We start from the raw sequence: 19,291 nt of genomic DNA on the forward strand, positions 1-19,291 counted from the left end.
AAATTAGAAATTCATTGAAATATTCACTAGAAAAAATTGCATTAAAAAACAAATAGATTTAATAAAAGAAATATTTTAAAAATATTTGACATAAACATTTAGAAACTTAATTTACAAATTATATAGATATAAGAATTTTTAATAAACAATTAACATTACTTTATATTCATTGTTGATTGATTTATAAATAACTGCCATATTTCACTTCAATGTTTCTTAAATAAATAATGAACTTTCTGAACTTGTGCAAATATGCATACTAATGACGTATCTAGTATAATGCATACCATATACAATGATAAGTTTATTAATTCTGTATGTAGATTATTGGCGTAATTGCTAACATTTTTGCATATCAATTAAAACTAATCGCTGAGGTGTAGTAGCTAAAAAAAAAATAAATAAATTTATTACATTCCAATTTTATGAATGCATAAAGTAATCAAATTAAAATATCTAATTAACCTATTTGCCTTATAAAAACTGAAAATAAATTCGAATAATTGAATTTATTCACTTAAGTAATTAGTATAATTCAGAGAGACTTTATATAAATAATTTCACGTATAGTGGCGTAAATGATTATAATTTCTTCTAAGAAATTTGCCCTGAGCAAAAACATTAAAAATTATATTCAAAATAACGGCTGAAAATTAAAGGAAAAACTTTATTGGTTTTAATGTGTTAAACACTGAAATTCAGTGTTCTTATTATCTCGGTTTCATCGTGTAGTGTTAATGTTAAATTTCGGGAAACTCCTAATTCATTCCATAAATAAACAAAGACAATGGAAGTCTGCAATCAGAACTAATAACCGTAAATAAACCGGCGCGGCATGGCGCGCCTTGTTTTGATAGAAATCGGTTTCCACTTCAATACTCGCCACACTTAAACTCATTCTACGTGCCGCCATAATTAACATGGCTCAGTGGCCCGCAATCACCAGTTATCATATTAGCCGGTTTAAGTTGAGCATTTCTTAATGGTTTTTTGTGTTGATTTAGACCAAAACGTTCGTGATTCATTCATGTTCCACACTCATTTGCATTTAAGAAGATGTGACTTTCGTTTTTTGAACAAAAGACAGACAGACAGACAGACAGACAAAGAGTATATTAGTTGAACGCCTTATTTTTCTTTAACTGATGACTCAGATTTGTAGCAATTCAAGCCTGTCTTTAAACGTGTAATGTAAACTGACAGATCTAATAGTAAATAAAATAATCTGTTCAATAATTTGTACTGAGAAAAAAGTCAAATAAACTTTAAAGCGTTTGCGACGTTGATAGAGAAACTAACTATATAATTGATTTCCACTTTACCATGCCATGCTTGAAAGTATGGCTAGTAAGCTCAAGTTTTTATGTTAGATAGATATAGTAAGTTTATATAAAAATCAATAAATTTTAATAATTATAAATTATAATAAATAAATAATAATTACATTAGATGAAAAGATGTTTAAAAGCAGAAAAGTGGATTGTATAGCAGCAATATCAAAACTTTAATTGATAAATCTATTTATGTTAAAGTTGTTGTCTGTAGTATAATTGCCGTAGTAGCGTTCGTAAGTCTCACAAAATCGGTCTCATTTTTAACGTCTATATGTCTTTGATAGCAAAGTTGATACTAAATTAATAAAGTTCTTTGAAGCTATGATATGTATATAGCTTCTATTTTTTAAGGCTCGTCGCCATTTTCTCATAATGATCATTACTTATCATCATCTTCTCGTTGTCCATAAAACTTTGTCCTCGAATTAAAACCTAAAGCTCGCAACAGATATTCTCTTGTTGTCTATAAAACTTTCTACTTATGTATTAGGTTTAGGTATTAGGCTAAGTTTTTTCTACGATAATTTTCATTCTTTCTTTTTATTTTTTTTCGTTTCTTTTTTTTTATTCTTTCCTAGTTTTTCCCACATCTCTTTAAAAACACTTTATTTCCACGATATTAACTTTAATACGATATTTGTGTGCCATTTTCTGCTGTAAACAGTAGATTTGATATGCTGATTGTGTTGTTACTGTCAAGGATCAGTATGCTATCGTTGCTTTTGGGATTCGGTGACATATCTTATTATATATTTTCGGCACATCCTTCATATATAGTGGTGCTCAGATTTTTGTTTGTCTTTACTTGTACTACTCGCACCTTCCTAATAAGATTCGTCAATAAATTTGGTCTGATATTCAAATTTAGTCATATGCATTATGTTTATTTTTTCGGAATCAGTCGGTTTCTTTAGTCGGTTTTGGAATTGTTTATGGAACTTGCTTCACTATTCGATTCAAGTACTAACTACATTATCTACATCTATAGAAGCTTGACAGTACCGTGGTTGCTGATTCCAAATCCTTTATAGTATTGGCTATTGTATAATTTACTTGCATTGTTATAGTGTCCGTCCAGACAATGTAAGAGTAAGAGTAATGTAAGGTAAGAGTTTAAAAAGCCCCCCTTTTTGACTTCTATTTGGAACTGGGAGGTTTGACATATATATCTAGACATCCTAACTATTTTATAATTATAAATAATAGCAAATGTTAGACATATGTTATATTGCAATGTAAAGGCAACTAAGGTTTATGGACTATTATCAGACTAAGCAATTATTCTCCTCTAATCTTTATACCTCCCCGAGGAGCCTAAAACCACTTTGAGATTCGATAGCGCTGTATTGGCAAGCTAGTCAGTTTTCGTAAATAATTTCAGCGCTCTATCCTTTATGTATTATTTGATCGGATTAATCTTGAGGTCCCCGACTCAATTAGCTTCAACATAATAATATTAATAAGGTTTATGAAAAGTTGGATAAGAGCACTTTTAAGTTGATCGTTAAAAAAAACTATAGGGCTTCATGACAAATGAAAGACTCATTAGCAACACTAGCTTGCTTTATTTAAAGCGAATATATAAGGTTTGGTTTTAAGTAAAGTAAATATGGCTTTAAAAATTGGTAATTATTGCGATGCCATCTATTGCCATTAACATTAAAGTTCATCACGCGCCGATGTGCAGTCACCAATTACATAATATAGTGATTATGAATATAGTAGGTATTGTGAATAGAGCTATATTTTGTCAGAAGTTAAACATGCTATACATAATTATACGAAAACTAGTGCAATAGTATTACGAAAAAAACACAATAACTGAATACAATTAAAAACACTTTTAGATTATTGTTTAATAAGAAAAGTAGTGCAGCTGAAATAATATTTACTCTATAAAGCAATACTTTTAAGAACTCTATAGCACTTTTGAAGATCATAAAGAATAAATCGCTGTTAGTATACAGCTATAACTGTCTCCGAGCCCATATATAGTTTTTTTTTTTCTCTTTTCAGTTTTGTCATTGACAACATTAACTTTTATGAATTTTTGGAATACCACATGCATTTCTGTTCATATTTTCGTGGTCTTCATTCATGCTATTCGAAATCGACGTCATTCTTACTAAAAACGGTTTTATATAAATCCAATCTGAATACATCACATTGCATAATGCAAATAGCCTGCACATTGAGGCATCAGTTTCAACAATCAAACACTTCAACAAGCTGCCATACAAAATAAAAAAAATTGCAATGTAACCACTTCAGCTTCACTTTTCAGCGTTCAGTGTTCAGTTTTTCAGTGTTTTAGTCTTCACATGCTTCTGTGACGCAACGGAGCGCTTCAAACTTTAAGCTGAAGTATCTTTTATATTATATATCTTTTTTTTTGCTCTGAATTTAAGTGGGGATTGCATCTGTCGCACCCGCATCTGCACTGTGCACAATTTTTGTTAAAACATTTTTGATATATAAAATTTTTGAAGGCAATTATTTTTATTATTTTAAAATGTTATCAGCTGCTTCATGTAGATTAAATTGAATTTTATGCTCGTTTTTTCTTGATTTTTATATTTTAATTTGTTAATTGAAAACTCGTTCGAGTTGAAAATTGCTCCGAACTCATTGTATCGTACTAGAGTTTCATTATATCGGTATATGAAATAATTTATTTAAAGGTATAATACCAGCTAATTTTAAAATAATTTTTAATAATATGCTATACACTCTCATTATTTAATAAATCTATTGTTAACAGTATTCATACCGTAATTATTTATTAACAAACAAAATTTTCATACATAGTTTTGCTTTCACGTATAGATGAGCAGATCATATTATAATAAATCAGAATGAGTTAAAAATGTATATACAATAGTTTGAAGAAGATTGAAATCAATTTTGTATTTAGTTTGTGTTAATTAAATGTAAACATGATAAATAGGATACCTTTATAAATTAGTTATTACATTGTTTGATTAATTATTTGCGGTATATAATTAAAAAGTATGTATTGCAGTATGTTATTGCATCTCTCCAAAGGATGTATTGGCGTTCTTAACTGCTACTCGTCTATGGAACTGAAGTGGGTATATCACAATAATCCTCAAAAGATGCAGTGACGTGGTGACAAGTTCCCAACCCATCTTAGAATCTAAACTTATCTAATGTTATTGCAATACAAGATAAATATAATAAAATATGATTTTCTATGTATAATTTTTTAATTGTGAAAACCCTTAAGATTTATTTATTTAAAGATGGTATAACCTATTAATACTAGTATTTATTAGCACTATTATGTAAAAAGTGCCCACATACTCGATCACTGTTTAAACCTTTCTTACAAAGCCATGCAGTCATCATCAGATTTTAGAATATTTAAATATTTTGTGCTTTTATAACAATTTATTTTTATAATATTAAAATTCTTATAGTACTTTATTACATTTTTTTTGTTTACTTTTAATATTTTTTAATATTTTTATTGTTATTATCTTTATTTTTTTTATTTTATTAAACTAACTAATTTATAATGATTTTTTTATTATTATTAAGTATTATAGTTTTTATAATATTAAAATTCCTATAGTACTTTATTAAATTTTTTTTTTTTGCTTTTATTATTTTTAATATTTTTATCGTTATTATTCAACGAATTATTTAATTTTTTTTATTTGTTTTAATTTGTTTAATTTTAATATATTATTTTTTTTTTCATCAATTGTTATTGTGATAGAAATGTATATATATATTTATTTTTATATTTTAATTTTTATTTTATTTTTTAATTTTATTTATTTTATATTAATAACATAAGCATTAAATATGTTATTGATTTTTGGTATATTATTTTTTTAATATTAATTATATTTATTACAATTTGTACTATATAATTAATTAGCGTTATTGCTTACTACTATCATATGTTTATTAATGATTATTGACTAGGACTTAGTCGCTCCTGTGTCTATAAAAGAATGCATACCAAACGAAAATTGTTTAAATTTTGAACAGTGTGCTCCCATATTTTTTCCACATTACTACTTTTATTACTTTGCCTATCTAAAATTTTTCACAAATTTATATTCAAAAAAAAAAAGGGGGCATTTTACATAAACTGCAATTATTAGTGTTTAAGTACTATATATACTATATATATTGCTATTAAATCTAAGGAATACTATATATGGTACTATATTTTTGGCACTGTAACTCTGCACACCTACTATAGTTGGAAGTGAATAGTTTATTGATAGAGTTGATAGCGGTGCTTCTTGAGTCGATCAACAAATAAAATGTCTTATTTAATATTTCAATAAAATAGTGAAATGCTTGGCATTCTTTGTTGAATTAACTGAATTACTTAAATCCGAAACGTTTCTGCAATTACTTATCAATGTAAATAAAATAAATTGAAATAGTCAATTTATCGAATATAAAATTTACACGAGAAAAAATTTGTATCGTATTTCCAATAAATTCAACAAAGTGAGATATTGTTTTAAAAAATTTTACCACATAAATTTCAACTGAATCCAAAAGTATAGAAAAATTATTATTCAGGTTGTTTTAAACCATTAAATATATTCAATATGTTTATGTATATAAAACTAAACACCTGAATAAATAAAAATATTACTTTTGGAAATTTCCAATTTATTACTTTTGCTAAAAAATTTTAATTGTTTTATACTCAAGTAAATATCCAACAAATAAGACAACTGTTTTAACATGCTTAAGACAATATTCCAATAAGAAAGAACAATTTGAACTTCCCTGACACCCAATAACACATCGCGATATTGAGTGTCATTAATAACCCGTTGTTTTTGCTAACAATACGTCTTACCTTATCACAGCACCTTACTGAAATCAAAACCCGTGTGGAGTATTTTCATCTATACATGAAATAACATCATTGATTAAGATTCTGCTCCCAGTGCCTGCTTTCATTAAAAATCGATAACTACTAAAGCACATTTTTATCTATACTTTAAATATGACCTTATGGTCTAATAGTAGCGACTGAAGAACATTTCTTACTTAATATGTATTTTGTAATATGTATTTGCATGAAAACTATCGATATCGATAACTATGATTTGACAGCTAAGGATGGCAAACTGTGTTGACATTTCTGTTCAGTAAGGTTTAGTGAACAATGTTAGGTCATAAATTACTTGTCAACTAATTATCAGCAAAAAATCTATATATATGTATATATACAAACATAATTGTCATTTTTATTGTTGACACGAATGAGTTTTTTGGACTGCTTCTAGCCCGTAGAGCCGGCTTGCATCTTATACCGCTTATATTCTATATTTCTAGAATGTAAGTTGATTTTGTCTGATAAGTGTGCATCTCACAAAGAGGCATATATCTTAACAGTGCCCTATTGTGTGGAGCGCGAATTAGGTAATAGATCTTATACTTGACACTATGATATACACATAATACCCCCTACCTTGCTGTTTTGTTACTGTTAATATCTCATAGTTTCATAATATAAAGTTAAGTAATATTTTATTTGTAATAACCGACTTGAAAATAAAATTTTTACAGCTTCTAACCAATTTGGATTTTATGGTCTAATGTTAAACAGATTTTATATGTGCTTGATTATCGAAATATATTATAACGCTAATACAAATTTAGCTATAATTCTTTACAATCTGTGTGAAGTGTATAAAAGCATAAAAAAAATTTAAAGTTTATCTTCTTTTTGTTATATTTATAATTTTAAATCTATATTAAAAACTGTATTCTAAAAGTTGTCCTTTTATTATATGTTTCTATGGCATTAAAGCGCTATGTACTTAACAGTTATATATAAAATTATGGAAAAAGAAAATTTTTTATGAATTTGCTTTATATTTTTTAACATTTAATTCATTTTAGCAAAACCACAATTGCAAACTTCCCACTACCATAGTAAATAGCTCTTATGACTCTAATTAATTATTTAACTTAAAAAAAAACTGAATAAAAAATATTCACTACCAGTCTAAACCGCATTTGCAGACCAAGGTAAATAAAACTGGTAACAGCCGGTGTTTAAATTTTTATTTTAATAAAGTAGTCAGTAATGTTTAATTATTAAATGTACCTAATGCAGAAAGTTGTTTAATTAAATTTTCGCATATTGCAGAAAACAATTGCATAAATATTTGTAGAAACTTTTAATAATACCATATAATGTTTTTTTTTATTTATTAGGTAATTGTACTTTTATTATCAATTTATAAATTCAAATTCAATACATATATAGCTATAAATAATAATTTAAAAAATCCTTAAAGTCACATAAATAAATGATTTAATATGAAAATTTGATTTGTAATAAAAACCAAACTATAATTGTAATAAATCGATAAATTTCAATTGCAAACAATTATCTGCTAATTTAATTAAGCTTGCAAATAGTTTTAAGTATTTTCAATATTGATATTTAATAAACAAAAACTTAATTTGTTTACTTTTTGATTAAAGTACTTGAAAGATACTAAGTTAGATAGTAGAGTTCATAAAATTATAGTTAATACTATAATTCATAATAGCCATTCATAACTTATTCCACATAGTAAGTACTTAAATTCACACACTTGATATCGATCTAATGTTCGGAGCGAAAAATGTGGCCTACTTTTTTATTTTCAAATAATTTCAAATAATTCAGATACTTGTGTAGTTTGTAAAGTTGCATTGATGAAGTTATTTCTTTGTTAATGTTGGAATCGTTGAACTAGTTTAGTTGGTCAATACTTGCACCAATAAATGGTTAAACTTTTATTTATCTTACGTTATGTTCATTACTGCATTATTATAGTTTCATTTAAATCTTTCAAAAAAAAAAATACCATGTAATAGTTTATGTATATCGTTTATGTAGATTATATATTTATGCAAATAGGTTTTAGCATACGAACAAGTATATTAAAACGAATTATTAATTTCTAATTTTTTTTTAAATTAGTTTTTATTATTATTATCATTCTACAATTTATTTTTATAATTTATTTTTATTATTTATTTTTATTCATACATTTGAATTATAAAGTGAAATATTTTCACAATTTAAAAATTGCTTATAAAAAAATTTTCTCATTTAGGCCTTTTATCTATTAATTAGACAAATTATAATAAATAAAAAGGATTAAAATTATTAGGTGAATAAATAAAAAAAATAATATGAAATTTTTTCTTTTTTCTGGTTTTTCTTTCACAACCTGTACATTTTTATTCCACTTTTAAATTGTTGTTGCTTTTGCTGCTTTCATTCATAGCATTGTTAAAGTATGAGTGAGTGTATGCACAAATATGAATACAAGTAAATATCAAGTACGTTGATAAGTAAATTTATTATGACTTTCTCAGTATTGCGTTCCTAGATTAGGTTCTATATATAAGAAAGAATAATGTAAAAGCATGCAACAAATAATATCTCTACAAACAGAATAGTATTGAAATTTAATAATAAAAAAATAAAATATATAATTAATTAATTCAATTATTAATTCAACACCTGGTTTATGATTTCGTTCTAATACAAACGCAGCAAGTGAATTTGTTAATAAAACTTTCACAGCAAATAAAGAAAATTCCAGAAAAATGTGCGAATATTAAAGTCAAGTATGGCTTTGGGACAGTTGGTTAAGGAGCGCTGACTCTAAGCTTGAAATTTAGTAGGGCACGAGTTCGATTTCTGGTTCTTGCAGTCTCAAAAAATTATGCACAAATAATTAAATAAAATAATTATTTCCAAGACCACTGATGATGGGTATTTGGCAAAAGTTTTCTAGTCAGCCAAAAAATTAAATTAATTAAAAATAATCTAAAAAGTATTTTTATTGCTGTAGTTCACTACTTTTCGAAAACCTACTTTAACTTATTTTACTACTTTAACTTATTATTTATTTATGACATGGAAGAAAGTGAATTTTGTATATATGTTTGGTTTTCAAAAAATAAAAATACAGAAACTTGGTGTTGTGCTTTTTTTTGTTTTGGAGCACAGTAGTTCTGCACAATTCAAGATATACATAGAGAAAGAAATTTATATAGCGAAGCAAGTTTTGGCATGGAATCGACAAGCTAGTAGAAGACCTGGTGCGCCGATGAAAACATAGAGAAGAACGGTCGAAAGTAAGTTAGCTAAAGCACGATATAAATGGAACAACATCTGTAGAAAAGCACCAAATAGAATCATATTTAGAAGTATTATTCGGGCTCTATGCCATACAAGTAGTAGAGAAGTAGTGGACAAGTAGGAAAGTAGTAGTAAAGGCACAATGCATTATTGAAATCACAATAACTTAACTTTATAGTAAAAAAAGCAAGTACAAAGGTTTAATACATGAATTTTATAGTACTAAATTATATAGTTTAGTAGTATTTTTATGTAAGACGAATTATGATTTGTGGTTTCGAATAAATGATGTCATTACTTCTTTATATTTCGACAATAAAATATTACTCATTAACCATATGTAGTATTGTGTTTGTTCACTTGCAAAATTAAGCTTAAAAAGTTAGCTAAATATCAGACTGGCTCTGGAATATTAAGTTATCTAATACATGTGCAAGTTTTGCTGAGTCACTAGTCATATAGTTCACTGAATTACATCAGATATTTAAAAACTAAGAAATTATTTAAAAATAGAAATTAATATATAATATTTTTCTAACATTGAAAATTATAATTTTTTTCATATAATATTTTTTATTCAGCAAAACTTAAGCAATCCTTTTATTTTTCTTCTAACCTCGCCGTTTCCTTTGCAGGTCATACTTATGCTTGATGCTATGTTTTACTCTTAGTTCTACTACTGCTAATGTTGTTATTGTTATGCATGTATGCATGTCTGCAGAAGTATAAATATCAGTAAATATCAAGTGCGTTAAGAAATAAATTTATTAGTTTTGTTTTAATTTAATTCATTCAAAATTACAGAAATAGTATAAACCACACAAATGACTGACATATTAAATTATGTTGAGAATTTGATTCCTTCGTTATCTATTAACATATAAGTTTGTATAATTTTTGTGAGTATTTATGTGCGAACAGGATTTTAAGTATCAAAATTTCGCTTAGAAATTATTGTGTAGTTTTTCAAATGTAATTTTAATAATTACAAGTAATAAATTTAATCCCCAAAGCAAAATCGAGAAAAGTTGTGCCACTGTGCTCATTTGGTTTTCATCATCTCTATCTTCATTATTATAATACGGGTATGTTAGTATAAATCTTAACAATTTTTAGGATTAAGTACAACTTATTAATGCCATTACGAGTACGTAATGTGTTGCTATTACTTTTGTAATGTTTATATGCACATAGCTGCATATAAGTAAATATCAAAGTGAACTAAGAAGTTAAGTAAATTTTTTACTTGTATTTCAAATTTAACTTTTTAGTTTGAAATAAGCAAATAAAATACTTCACCGCAGTTGGGATTTGAACATGTGACATCAAACGCCAGTGGTTAGCTGTTCACCGACTCAACTATGTCACTTATTTAAATTTCTTGGCCGAATTCTTATATGTTATATCGTATAAAGTATGTTGGATTGCAACAACATCATATAACGAGAGTTTCATAAGTATCTTAAGTTCTGTTTGATTAAAAAATACAAATTACGAGAATGTAGTACTGCCTTTTATATACAGAAACATACTTAATGTTTGACTTAATTACTATTAGTAAATGATGTTAAGAATTTTTTTAGAGAACATAATATTTATATACATTTAAGCCTGTGTAAATAAATATACACAAATATTATATATTATAAATAATGTCATCAATTGTACCAGTAGCAGTAATAAGACAGAAGGAAAAGATGCCAGCAGTAAAAAATAATTATTTCAAAACATTTACTAAAGTTTGTAATGAAGTCATATATATAATATTATAACACTCGATACGAATTATCCTACTACATTGAATTTTTATTAATGTGTGTGTGTGCGAAGAAGTTAACTTTATCACTTCACTTCCACAAGTGAAGTGAACTATTGATCATAGAATATGATCAATAGTTAAGCATAACTATGCTTCTCCCATCTTATCTGCTCGTGCCATTGGGTTTCCTGGAAAAAAGTTGAATGCCTTTATTTAATTCTTAAATATAAGCAGATTATCTTTATGGAAAGATCCTATTAGTTGTATTGTGCCATTGCTCCTTGTAATATTAATAATATTGCTTCAGTTAACATATATTTACATAGAGTCAAAAACAGTTATAACGATATTGAAAAAACTAACTCAATCCGGTCGCTGAAATCGATAATATAAAATAAAACAATAAAAATTATATTAATTTTCCATATAATTTTTATTGTTATAGATTATTTTATAGATTATAGATTATATATAGATTATATATAATAGATTATTTTATGTATATTTTATAAATTATTTTTATTTACCTATTATTATAACACAGTTCATTTATCGTTTTAAAAAATTACTGGGTATATATATTTTATGTATTCTGCAGACATATTATTTCACCGCTAGGAAAAATAATTCATAGTATGTATTTGTTTGGTGGATTCATTTAGATTATTCTCTGTTCAAACGAGAAATCAGTAGGGATAAAGTTTCGCTTTAATTCTCTGACTAACAATTTCTATACATATATATAAACTATTTTAGCGTATAAACATACGTCGATTACAAAAGCTTACTTAAACGTTATCATCTATTTCGTGTACCCTTTTATCGCGTAGAGTATTTTTCGATTATAGTTTTTCTTCATCTGCCCCAAAGAGAAAAGTAGCAAATAAAATCAAATTTTTCTTATTTGCTAATTGAAACCAGTCGCAATAACTGATATATCGTCATATCGATATCGCTTTACAAGATCGTAAATTGCATTTGAGTATATCATAAATAAATATTGCTCTTAAGAAACCATCGTTACATTAGTAGTCATTATAAGTTGTTTCTATTGTATATATAATTTAAATTCGTGTTTATGACAAGAAAACAAAAGCAAGCTGAATAATGACCACAAAAACAGCACCAGCAACTGGCAAATGTGCTAGCTAACAGCGGCAAAATTATATAAGACAGCGAGAAAAATAGGCAAAAATGTTACTTAATAACAATTAAAACAAGCAAAATAAAATTAAAAAGAATTCGACAAAAATGTATTCAAAAACTTAAAATAATAGTTAATAAAAAAAGAGTAAACGAGCTTTTGTAGCGTGTAGAACAAGTGAGACAAGACGAAGAAGAACAATATCGCAAAAAAAGCATCAAAAACGGGTTCAACAAGGCGAACAATGAACAAAAGTGCTAGCTAACAGCATTCAAAATGCAGAAACCAATACGATTAATAGAGAGCAAATAGGGAACAAAAACTCTCAAGAAAACATTTGTTTAAACATTTTTATTATTAAAAAATCCACAAGAATAAAGTACCATTAAAATTTTTTAATATAAGATATTACTTATAAATATATATATTATTATATTTAATATATTACTTATATATATATATTTTAACATTTTCTTAACAAATGTATTTTTAATATTAAAACTTATTACGAAAATAAATATCTATAAGTAATTTAAATTATTTAATTTGTCGTATACCTAGAAATTAAGAAAACATAGAATTAAATAAAAAATGAAAAACAATTTTCCGTGCTATAAAGTTTAATGTCATAAGACAATTAAAAATAAATTTGTTTTAGTAAATTAATTATAAAATAATATTTTATTTTAAAAAATTTAGATTAAAAAAAAGGAATTTTTTTTTTAAATTAACATTTTCTAATCTAAACTTTTTTCGATTTTATTGCAAATACTTGAATAAATCCAAACATCAAATAGAAACGTTAGAGATAACTTCTTTACTTTCTTTAAATTTACATAAATCAAAATATACAAAATTTAAAAGAAATAAATATCTAAATTTATCTTTTTTTATTTTTATTTAATTATAGACAATTATAAGTATCTACAAAATCTTAACATTTATCAGTAATATAGCTACCGTTATTAAATAATTTAAGTATATAATTTGTTACTTTTTCCCAAAACTTTCTTTATGTTAATCGTTGCTAAAAATATTACCTTGAACATTTATTTCATAGCTTTAAGGAATTTTCTTATTTCTGTAGAAATGTTTGGATTTGTGGTTAAAGGCAATCTCGATTTTAATTTAAATCTCAATTTTACTTTCATTTTCGTCAATCAATATTTGCGTTAAAATACAATCGACAAATGAAAAAGAAATGTAAACTTATGAACGCCTACCACAAAACTGATTTACTGTTGTGCATATTGAAAAATAAATAAATATTTATACATACATACATACATGCGTAGCTGCATAAACATATATATATATATATATAGCGATATTTATTATTGATATAGTGACATTTTTATTTAATTTTATATTATGTATTTATGTTTATAATTTTTTTTTTCTGCGTTGTATAGTATACATATATATATATATGTATGTATGTATGTATAATATATATATTTATATATATTGTTTTGTTGAAAATTGTCCATTATTCATTGTCAGAACAATGAAAGCGATGCCAAATACTATTCATTTCATTACATCATAAAGTCCAACAATTTAGTACGTATTTGTTTTCAGTGTAAGCATTGCGCTTTGTAAATGATTTAGACTGGTTTCATGACACTTTTGACCCACTTTCAAGGAAAACGACAGAAAGGCTTTATTTTGCAATATTTGTGCAAACATTTTCAGTTTCAATTATTTATTTCGTGTGTTTTCGTTTTATTTTTTTTTTGTTGATTTTTTTTTAATTTTTTTTTGTTGCTACACCCACTTCTTGATAAAAGTTTATAACCGAAATCGGGACAAAGACTAAGTTTATTTTCACAAGTTACAAGTAACAAGTAACGAACGAATAATTTAAAAAAAAATTTTTTGCCAACCCACAATCGTGATCTACGTTTCGAATTCAAACTATTGTATATATAGTATTTTCATATTTTATAGGTCAAATGACACACAGTTACTCATAAACGTTGTGCTCGTAGTGGGACGCTGTTGAAGTAATTAAACAATTCCGAAAATCAAAATCGTTAATCTGTGTTAAGAGTAATTACTCTTAAGGTTTGCATTAATATTTCGCTTGAAGTAACAAATTAACAACTTCACAATTCCTCAATTCCTCAATATTATAAAAATATAAAAAATATTTTATGCTATTTTAATTAAAAATTTTTTATACAAATAAATTGCAAATTGCAATCCGTTTTAATTATTATATATATGCATGTATATAGTATGTGGTATCCATGACATGAGTATTTCTTTTTCATTAAAAAAGTTTTTTGTAATAAAAATGTATATCACCAAACCATTAAATTTAAGTGTGCAAATTATTTAGTGTTTTCACACTTCCTGTCATGAGATGTCCTTGCTTATTCAAAATTCGTAATGGTGCCACATTGCTGAAAGTTTTTCAGTAGTCAGCTGTTGAGTATGCAGTGCTTTTGTTTGGAATAGTGCTATATATATATATATGCTTGTATATATACGAATATATGTCTATGTATAATTACGAGTGAAACAAAAGTAGATTAAAATAAATTAAAATAAACATAATTTATGACTTTCTGACGTCTAAAATATTTACTTTGTTGACTAAAATTAAGTTTGCAAACATAAGCTTCTTACAAGTTCCTCTCTCACACCACAACTTTTAATAATGCAGTCAATCAACTTGGCTATTTTCCAAAAGCGTTAACTTTTTATATTTGCACGTTTATTTAAGTTTTTTTTAACTTTACGGCTGAGGTGAAGTTGACATTAAATACAACTTTAGGAAATATAATTTATCTTCAGAATATTTTACATAGAAAAACATTTAAATTGAAAGTTGAACTTTAAATATACTTTTATTTGTTCTGTACTCATAAAGTAGAAAATGTGAACTATTTTTAATAAGCGAATGGTATTTGTTTTGAAAATGTGAGATTAAACGAAAAGTATTGTATATTTGCTTTTTCAAACATAAAAGCAAAAAAAAGTTACACAATTTTCTATACCACATTCAGAGATACAAGCCAAACGTCACATATATACTATCTCAATTAACACATTTTTGCAATTAACTTGCTAATAGTGTCGTATTTTCCACATAAAAAAGTTTGAGATTTTTTTTTTGTTTTTATTATCACAGTGTATTCTGCCAATTGACATTAAGTAATTGTTTTTTCAAAACTGGGATGACAGTATTTAAATCAATATTTAAATATATCTCTTAACATGGCACAATTATTCTTATAAGCTAACCCATATTTAATTAAAACGAGACCTGATAAAATACAAGATCGAATAACCTTTCAGGATATATTGATTAACACCAATAAGTAGAGAACATTTCTGCAGTTTTGATCCGTCTCTTTTTATATGCTTCTTGTGATATAATTTAGTTTGCTCTTTTGAGTGACATATTTTAATTTATGAACTTTAGGTTAGGTTAGGTTATACCGGCGATTTCAAGGTATCCAGTTAGGCTTGCAGACCCATTGTGTTACCGCATAATTAAAAACTCTGGGTTCAGCACCACTTAGAACCTTTGGCAAAGCTTATAATGCCATTTAAGAAGTTGTCTTGAAATTGTCTTGTGATAAAACGACGCCGCGCTTATCCTGTTTAGAAAAAAAGTAGATGAGTTCCTTTTTCATCGTCCTCTCCACAACTGCGGCAGTTATGATTGAAGGAAAGATTTGATTTTCTAGCATGGTTACCTAAAATGCAGTGACCTGTATGTTAACCTACTATAAGACTGATATATTTACGAAACATCTCAATTAGAGAATTGGATTTCCTTTTATTGGAGCGTGGCCAAATTGCATACAGATGCCTGCATACCGCTGAATCTTCTCATCTCATAATAAAAAGTTCGACACAGGAAGAACTTAGTTACAATTTGAACGATGTCAATGATATGCCTAGATTATTTAGGTATTCCAAGTAATTTCCTGAAGCACTCCGTCTGGTTATATTGTCTGCTTTGCAATTGCCGAAAATATCCCTACACCCAGAAAATTAGATTAGAGTAATATTGATCTGCGTCGACATCTCATTTAGAGATCTATAGCAGTCAAAAACTGCACATGTAAACTGGCTAATAATATGTATATATTCCTATTAAGTATAGCATCTACATCCAGACAAGCTATAGCCGCCTCCTTAATAGCTATCAACTTTGTCTGAAAAACACTACAGCGATCTGGAAGACATGAACTTTAAGCTCTGTAAATAACAGATGTGCGCTATTTAAGCACTATTCAGATTTAGTAATAATTCGAAGTATTTCATATCGTCTCCAAATATCTATTCTTCACCCAGTGTTTATACTGACGGAATTTTCAAATTTTTGTTCACAGATAAAATTCGAAAATAATGCGTATTTTAATACGAACACAAAAATCGTACCAAAGTTTAGTCAGTGTAGACGTCTAGTTACTTTCAGATTGGTGTGATGAAAACTTCATAGATAAATACTTAATTCTCTATGGATAGCATAAATTCCCAAAGAATCAGTCTAATTAATTGACCAAGTATAAAATTAGGTTTATTATGTTTGCAAAACACATATAATAAAAGAGCGCAGATTTTCATTAATTGCATTCAATTAAGGAAAGCATCTCAATATTTTAACCATGTAAGCAACTGTTGAAAAAAACAAACAAAAAATTGAACAAAAAATTATAATAAAAAGGCAGGTTGCATCGAAAAAGATATTGTTTTTAAAAATATTAAAACAAAAATTAAATAATGTACTTTTTGAAGTTGAGTTTTAATCTATATTGCATATTTGTTTTAATTAATTTTTTAATAACTTAATTTAAAAAAATATCATTTATTAATTAAATCTTTTTCTAATATTTTTTATTACTTTTCTTTTTTGTTTTGTTTCACTGTTCGCTAATTGAGTTGCCGTCGTCTAAACACTTAATTTTAATTGCGCAATTATCGCGAATTTAAGACATCACTGCTGTTATATTACGTATTTATGTAAATATACATATAAGTAAATATTAAAATTAGCTAATAAATAGGTTTATTATTTTTAAAATGATTTGTAGTAATTTCTTTAATGTAAATAATTAAAAGAAAATAGAAGAAAAAGTAGAAACTTCATTGAAGATGGATTTTAAAGCTTGACTATATTTTTACTGCTTAACTCTTAGTCGACTTCACTTCAGTGAACTGAAGTACTGATATAATTTATTTTTTAAATTTTTAGTAAAGATTTTGAACTTAAAAATTTCTCAAAACTCTTGTTTCTGAACTACGCTAAAAAGAAGAGCAAATATCTTTTAAGATATTAAATACTTCTAGATTTAAAAGCAATGATTGGAATAAAAACCGGTCACTGCCTTGTCAATAAGAATATGGTGTGGTTAGGACTTTCGACAACCGACTACTGTAGACTATGAATAGAAAATAGAGATGCATTATTATATATATTTGAAGAATGTGCTGCTCTTATGGTCTCTTAAAATGTAGGAAAGGAATTTCTGGATATAGCCGAAATGATACAAATCCTTCGCTATTTATGGTTGGGATAGGATTGACTCCGGAACCCGATGACCAGGCAGTTCTTGGAACGAGTATAGTTTATCAATTGCGCATTGTCACAGACTGGTAATGTACGAGCCCACCGAATACAATGACGTTTCCTACAGATATTTGTTGTAAAATTGACTTTATATAACATATTTTTTGCTTCGTTCTCATTTCTTCGCTTTTTTAGGACTGTTATCGGACACTTTTTTGCTTTTTTTATTGCTGTTTGCTAAAGCTATGACACTGTCCTAGTAAAAGAATTCATATATAATTTGATATTTTTGATGTATTATTTAATTAAATGTAATTGAAGTAAATGATGTTAAGGATTTTTTAAAATCCATATTTTTCAATCTAAATTTACAAATGATTGACTTCTGCTTTTTCTGACATTTATCATCACAGCAAGTTTTTGCTGTTGTTAACGTTTTTGTACAAAACTCTCAATTGCACCTGTTTTCGATACAATTATGTCGATGTTCTAGTATGTTAAAATGATCTAAAAAAAAGTTGTCGTTTGTCATTTGTACGTCTGAATTTTGTATGAAAAAGGATTCGTTTTTGCTCGATTGTCGCGCAAAGCGCTTGGTTGTCTACGCGAAAACTACAATAAAAAAACAACCTATATGCAAGCGCTGTTTTTTATTCACTAAATTTTTTTACTAGTTTTAACTAAAATATGATTTATTGCAAAAATGTTATATATACTAATGTTATTATTTTCAAAATTAAATGAGTATTTTTCAATTAAACATCAAACTGTAAATATTATTGTCATTGCAAAAATATTTAAATCACTTTTAATACATTTCTATGGCTGCAGTTTTATTTATCTCCTTGCAAGTTTGTTTAGTTTAAAATATAGAAATAATTTTGTATATGTTTTATTGTAGATTCACTCATGTTTAGATTAGACAAATCAGTATTTACATCATTAAGTACATTTTAATCTATTGAAATTGTTAATGAATTGTGGTTTAACAATTACAATGTCTGAAATAGTAGTCAATTAATTCCGTAACCTTACAGTCAATTTTGCAAATAATACTTTCGATTGCAATTTTGACACCTTTATAAATAATATTGTCAATTCATTTATTAATAATTACTTGTATAATCAATTTTTATTGAAATAAGGAAGTTATGGTAAGCCGAGACATAAACACATACGCACATAAACACACAACCATGCAACCGCAAATCCCACAGTTAAATAAATGAGATACATAGTTCAAATTATCTGATATATGATTTTCACGTACGAATTTGCATTTGTCATTCGGTCGAATTCGGATTCGCATGGCAGCAAAGGCAGCAAAGGCAGCGTACCTTATGCTAATTTGAAATTCACGTTTTCAAAT

At 26.5% G+C, this 19,291-nt stretch overlaps 1 protein-coding gene across 2 annotated transcripts in view; it reads right to left on the bottom strand.

The window, feature by feature from the left end:
• LOC119680703 overlaps window positions 1–19,291 on the bottom strand; it is an 86,157-nt gene that overhangs the window by 20,621 nt on the left and 46,245 nt on the right. Inside the window, exon 1 of one of the 2 annotated variants that reach the window (XM_038093649.1) lies at window positions 6,190–6,377. The exons of the other annotated variant lie outside the window; for it this stretch is intronic. The gene's annotated coding sequence lies outside the window, so the exon portion shown is untranslated. Of the gene's footprint in view, window positions 1–6,189; window positions 6,378–19,291 lie in introns of those variants that run through there. 2 annotated transcript variants of the gene reach the window in all.

Source organism: Teleopsis dalmanni, chromosome 2 (assembly GCF_002237135.1).
Source record: "Teleopsis dalmanni isolate 2A chromosome 2, ASM223713v2, whole genome shotgun sequence".
Classification (NCBI taxonomy): Eukaryota; Metazoa; Arthropoda; class Insecta; order Diptera; family Diopsidae; genus Teleopsis; species Teleopsis dalmanni.